Source organism: Bidens hawaiensis, unplaced genomic scaffold, assembly GCF_021521415.1.
Source record: "Bidens hawaiensis isolate Kalapana, Puna unplaced genomic scaffold, B.hawaiensis_p1.1 tig00020692_1, whole genome shotgun sequence".
NCBI lineage: Eukaryota > Viridiplantae > Streptophyta > Magnoliopsida > Asterales > Asteraceae > Bidens > Bidens hawaiensis.
Window position 1 is genome coordinate 317206 of NW_027493181.1, and position 6349 is coordinate 323554.

The 6349-nt window shown below is 34.7% G+C and overlaps 1 pseudogene across 1 annotated transcript; it reads right to left on the reverse strand.

Moving 5' to 3' along the window:
• Positions 1-2512: 2512 nt before the first annotated feature.
• On the reverse strand, positions 2513-5948 carry LOC143561492 (uncharacterized; annotated as a pseudogene). The gene is made up of 11 exons (XR_013140315.1): positions 5705-5948; positions 4562-4877; positions 4370-4478; positions 4187-4280; positions 4014-4101; positions 3844-3927; positions 3668-3761; positions 3502-3589; positions 3320-3425; positions 3151-3243; positions 2513-3043 (listed from the first exon to the last, which is right to left on the reverse strand). The product of XR_013140315.1 is annotated as an uncharacterized LOC143561492 (transcript).
• Positions 5949-6349: the final 401 nt, after the last annotated feature.

Here is a 6349-nt window from a genome sequence, read left to right on the forward strand (position 1 = left end):
TAATTAAAAGAAATAAATTGTCTTGGTCAATTTCTTTAATTACTATCCAGTCATTTTTATAAAGTAGTCACTATTACTATGACTATTCAAAAATTAAATGGATTACAAACACTATGACTATTTAAAAAGTTTGTAGGACAATATTACTATAAAATCCAGCCACTTATTTGCTTCTTCGTATGATCATGAATCATGAATATATCAAGCGGGTCAGATCAACAAACCACTGGTGTCAATAGCGGCACCACTTTAAAAGATAGTAGTATATTTTAAAAGGGGAAAAGCAAGTTGAATGTAAAACGAAAAGACCGGTTAACTGAAGTTGGCCACCAATATTATTCTTGTGCCCGTTCACGAAACCTCATAGGAGAAGATATATGTTTTAGGTAGTCGCATATAGTTTGGTGTGTGGTAAAGTTAGTGGCAAATTTAAATTTTATTTACAAGTGTCACTATTTGAAAACTATAACTGAATTAGTGTTATTTGAGTGTCAAATACATATATAACAAATATAAATGAGCATCACACTATATATAACACATGAAAAAGTTGCTTATTTCAAGTGACATCAGTAGCTCCTAAGTAGATCCGCCCCCAAATAACTTCACAAAGTTTTGAATTATTTGTGTAAAGTTCGGTTGAGTAAACACACACACACACATGCCAAAGGATCGAGTTGCCCTGCTACTAAACTACAACTAATATATTTGTTCCATCATGAAATATACCAATAAAACATGTGAAACGTCAATCGCCACCCTTGGCTTCCTTGGGTGGCCTTCGGTCTCACTAGCAGCCTCTTGGCGCCAAATTGGAAGATATACGTGTTGGTCTTGTTCGTTGTTCTTGGCAAACTCATCATGCCTCATCTGAAGGTCAGAAAATTGAGAAAGCGACGTTTCTAAAACCATTACAAATATATATTTTTCGAACCAAGGAACTTTCTATAGATTGATTTGGTGATTGGGAGCGATGGCAAGTGAAGTGAAGTGAGGTGCTTAAATAAGGATAAAAGGAAAAGGCACTTGTGAGTTGTGGTGGAAAGTAGAAAAAAGGACAAATCAATTAGCATCTTGCAAAGGATATGCTATTGGCACATTACATAAAGTGCACCTAACTTACCTATGTATCATGTTCCTTGTTGGCCACAACTAGATTTTCAACTTTGAAGATACTTAATGTTGCAAACATGATTGGTTACATTCATTTGTGATCCAAATTTCGATTTGATTCTTCCTACAAATTAGGGGCCTATCTATGTAGGTTTTGACTAGTGTCATACTGTCATGGGAGATTGGTTAAAAAAAAGTTTTTGTTGGATAATATCTTATACTTGTTTTTATATGTGTTTTGGACACTAATGTGATACCGATTCATCAAACATTTGAAAATAGTGACACTGGTAAAAAAATTCTTGAAGATGTTTACGACAGGTGAGTTTGGCAAAGAAACTCATTTGATCAACTTGCTACTGCTTAAACAGACCCGAGCCATAACCGAACTTAAGCCATTAACTATCGATTCAAGCTTGCTTATGCTAATCTTGAAACTCTTGACAAGATTATATGATCTTGATGAAGATCTTTTCTGTTCCCATATATGCCCGTCTAGCAACAATTTTATTTTAGAAAATAAAACTAAAAGTTTTTTATATAGTAAAGAGTCATGATTTATAAAACAACATAAATTAAAATGGGTAAAGATGTAATGTAAACTAGGGCGTGCTATACGAACATCATTAACACGTTATCCACATATTAGTAACGATCATACATCCTATATAACATTTTTCACATATCATACGGTTCGTATTTCCTAAAACGGACGACATGGAGAAAATGTTAACAAAAAATAAGGCTTTTTATACAATGACATAATGAAAAACGTTATAGTGCCACATGATATAATTCAAGCAACCTTATGTGACAATAATGTGTGCTGCAGAAGTCATACTACGCGTATGATATGATGATGTGTTAACTATGGCAGCACCCTAAATGTTTTGTAATTTGGGGCAGGCAAGTAAAACCATCAAAGGGTATCTTTCATCACCCAATGTACTTATATTGTCATAAAGACAGCATTGTAATAGCTAAAAGTTACAAGACACTAAGTGTGTAATAGTGTTTTGTTTTCGTCGCATGTCGCCTTTTAAACCCTATTAAGGTGCTCCACAAACACATTTTATACCTAGAAAACAAAGAAATTACTGATAAATGCTAACACAGTGTAACATGTTTTTAGAACTAAATGTGATATGACTTGTTAATTATTATGTAGAAAATGTATTTCTGAAGGGATACACTAGAAAAGTAACATAATTAACAACCTGTAGCTATTTGATAACTTATCATTATCAACAACTCTTTATTCAGTTTCAAGTCAAACCACCAAATCTGCATCTACAACTTTGATATCTCAAAGAAAGAAAAAGATTTAACTGATTAGTTATATCATAACTTATCAACAACCCTTTGGTCAACCATCATTCAAATCTACCCTTCTTTAAGGAAAAAAAAAAAGAGTCCGCTTTTATGTCGGCATCATCTCATCATTCTACCCGCGACACATCATACATGTTGATTTTGAAGTTGATGTTGTTAGACTATATTATTAACCGCGCTTTAAAAAAAACAGAAGACTACACAAAAACTCATCACATCATTGCTTATAACCAATATTTCCAACTTTACTCGAGAACAACGGTTTCTCCTTCAAACTTGACCCCGAAAGGGGGTCGTCGTTGGATGAATTTGGCCTGGTCCAGATCTTGATGTGGCCTTCCCGACATGCGGTAAGTACACACTCTTGTGTGAAAATCAAGCCCAAGAGTGGCTCGGTGTGAACACGATGAACCACCAAAGGAGATAGCTTTGGAACATCACGCATGCTTGGTGCGGGTCGTAACGTACCAGCCGGGTATGTTTGGTCCCAATGAGCTGATTGGCTCCCGGTACTCATTGTCGGGGACCCACCGTGAGCCCGCCTCATTGGCACCACTAACTCATCCATTTCAAGATCCCACAATAGCACTTGTGTATCCTGCACATATGTAAGCATATCAAACAAATTATAAATAACCCTTGTAGTTTATATGATTATACAACTATAAACTTTAACTTCTTAAATTTGAAAATGATCTAGCTCACCTGACCAACAGAACCGAACCGATACACAACGTTTTCCCCTGTTCCATCTGTATTTGGGGCCGACCAATATGAATCAAACGCGACTCCACTGACCTGTTAAAGAGTTACCAGAATTAAAAAATAAAATAAAAATAATGATATATAACAATAGTAATAATAATAAAATTACCCATGAACTATGTCCTTCACCCCATGCTACAATTTTCCGTTCTTCCATACTCCAAACTTGGACCAGGTCATCTTCGCCACCCGTTAATATATATTTTCCATCCATGCTGTTATTTGTAGTTATTAGAAGGCAAACATGTTAACTTTATCATGCGACTAGAGTTACAAGAAAGAGCATTTCACCTCCATGCGCAGCATAACAAAGCACCATAATAGTTTTTGCCTCCACATACAAGTTGTTCAGTTTTAAAATCAAAAACTCGAAGATAACCTACAATCAATAATTAAACTCATCAACTATTACTTAAAAATTTAAAAACTCAGAGATATTATTATAAATATTATATACCATCCCTTCCAACAGTTGCAATATAACCTCCGTCACTTGAAAATGCAATACTGTTTATCGATCCTTGACATATATGCCATCTAGAAATTGGATTCTACACATAGGAATAAAAGCTAACTACAAAAACCGTGTAAAATAACATCAAATATAGTCAATAATCAACAGCGGAACCGTACCTTACTGTAGCGTGCATGTGAAACAGAAAATTGAGTTGGATCCTTGATGACCGGAAATGAAGGATCGCCTGAACCCTCTTTACTCTGGAAAATACGAGAACTTTAATAAAAATGCATACATTAATAAGCGTAGAAGTCATATAAAACTAATATATTATTATATGACTTACCTTTTCATATACATACATATTTCCATCTGCATGTGCAACAACGAAAACTCCATCACCGTTGGGTACCCAAGCGATACTAGTACAGCGGCTATTAAAAAAACAAGGGAAAATCATCAAAAACATCTAAAAAATATAAAATAATCGCTTTTTTTATTTAATTGATAAATTCTTACGTATTATTAACACATCCATCTTTGTTATAATGTTGGGCTCCAACAAGCTTTTTTCCACCATCTTGTAATTGCTGTCTTAACGACACTGAATAAACTAAAAAAACAAACATAAAGCGTGTATCATTACAATTCATTTATTTAATTTTTACTTTCTTATAGATAAAATAATAATAATAATAATACCATCTCCACAACTCAATCCAATGAGCAAATCATGACCGTCCTTAGAGTCGGGGTCAAATGCATGACAAACGGGATTTGAATTACTAAAATGTATAGACTTTATAGGATCCTGCATAACAAATTATACCATCTTACAATCAAAATTAACCAAAATACGTAAGTTTACATCATTACATGTAATGGAAACGGTACCTTTTCTTGAGAATTAAGATCACTAATGAAAATCGCATCACCAACATTGAATATCAAGTAAGTTCCTTTTCCATCAAAGTTAAAATTGGGTGCATAACTATTAGTATATGAGGTACCCAATGACCCGACTTTACTCACACTGCTTGAAGATTTGCTACTACCACCGTTACCCGCCAACAAAACTAAGTGCTCGACTGCCATTGCCGCCACCTAAAAACTTTGCCGCTGCTGATTTTACACCGCCACTGATGCCTATACTTGAAGATGATGATGACATAGCATGTGCAGGTTTATCCTTAAGATGAGCCAAAGTCACCTTAACAACAACATATCATGAAGAATTAATAACAATGTATGGAATGAAGAAGGTACGTAGGGCTGTAAAAGAACCGAATGTCGGTGGGAAGTTCATTTATGTCCGTTCTTATAAAAAAATGAATGAACATGAACAAGAAATTTTGTTCAATTAATTAGAAGGACGAACACGAACAAAGGCTGTGTTCATTCAATTGTGTTCGTGAACGTTCGATAATGTGCTCGTTTACATCTGTTAATGTTAGTTTGCTTATGTGATCAGTTTATATGTGAATTTAACACATGAATATGAATGTTAGAAAAAACATTAGCAAGAATTTGGTAGCCCGAGTAAACCGTTGACACTGACCATTCTCGTTTAGCCAAATCAAACAAAAGATTTCTTGTGTTTGTGTGCGTGAAGCGTTCAAGAACAAGACAATGTTCGATTAGGTTCATTCACAGCCCTAGAGTTATCTAGGGCTGTAAACTAACCAAATAAAGGCTTGTCATGTCCGTTCGTTAAGCTTTTATCGGACAAGCAAACGGTTCACAAACACCTAACTGAACGGAATTTCTTGTCCGTGTTCGTTCAATAAGGAAATGAACTTGTTTGTGAACGTTCCACAAACACAAACGAACGAGCACAAACAATGTTCTCTTTGATTTAGTGTGTTTTGTCAAATTCATATTCATATAAAATTAATCACATACTAGTTACTACTCACATACACATTCATTTCATTAGTTAGTAACTTTGGTTCAACCAGTAAGATTAGAAAAGTCATTAAAAGATATTAAACGTTCACGAGCACAATTAAACATATATTATTATTAGCAATTAATTACCTGAGTAACAGACTTGCCGAGTCCATAATGAAGCAAACCGGATGGATGAGTCTTCTCATACTTAAGCTTATACCTTCCTTCGGGCGTCTTAAAATACGTCTTCAGTCCGGCCGGTTGTTGTCCGCCGGAAGACGATGACATCATCGAATTAGGGTTTGACGCATTCATCATCGCAAGGATCGGATAATGAATAATATTATTAACAATTAGTTATGAATTAGATCAAAACACATTGGTGGTGAAAGTTAGGGTTTTCGGTTTGAATGAATGAAATTGGTGATGAATAGAGTTGAATTTAGGGGGGGTTTGATGGTGAGTGAGTGATTGAATTTTGGGATACAAACTGGAATTGATTGGAAAAGTTTGAAGTGATGTGATGATCTAAAGTGGTGGTTTTGTATATGCAATTGCAATTAACAAATTCCCCAAATTATGAAATGAAAAGAGAAAAGGTTTTTTATTTTTGTTTATTTTTTTTTTAAAAGAGAAAATATTGATCTTTTTATATATAACACAAACCAAACTATATCTGGATAATGGGTAAGCAAGCAACAAGCTGCGCCGCTATCCCCTTTTGAATTGAAAAGCCTATTCTATTAAATATAATTCCTTGGTTCCTCGGGCTCTGCGAGTCACTGTGGACCA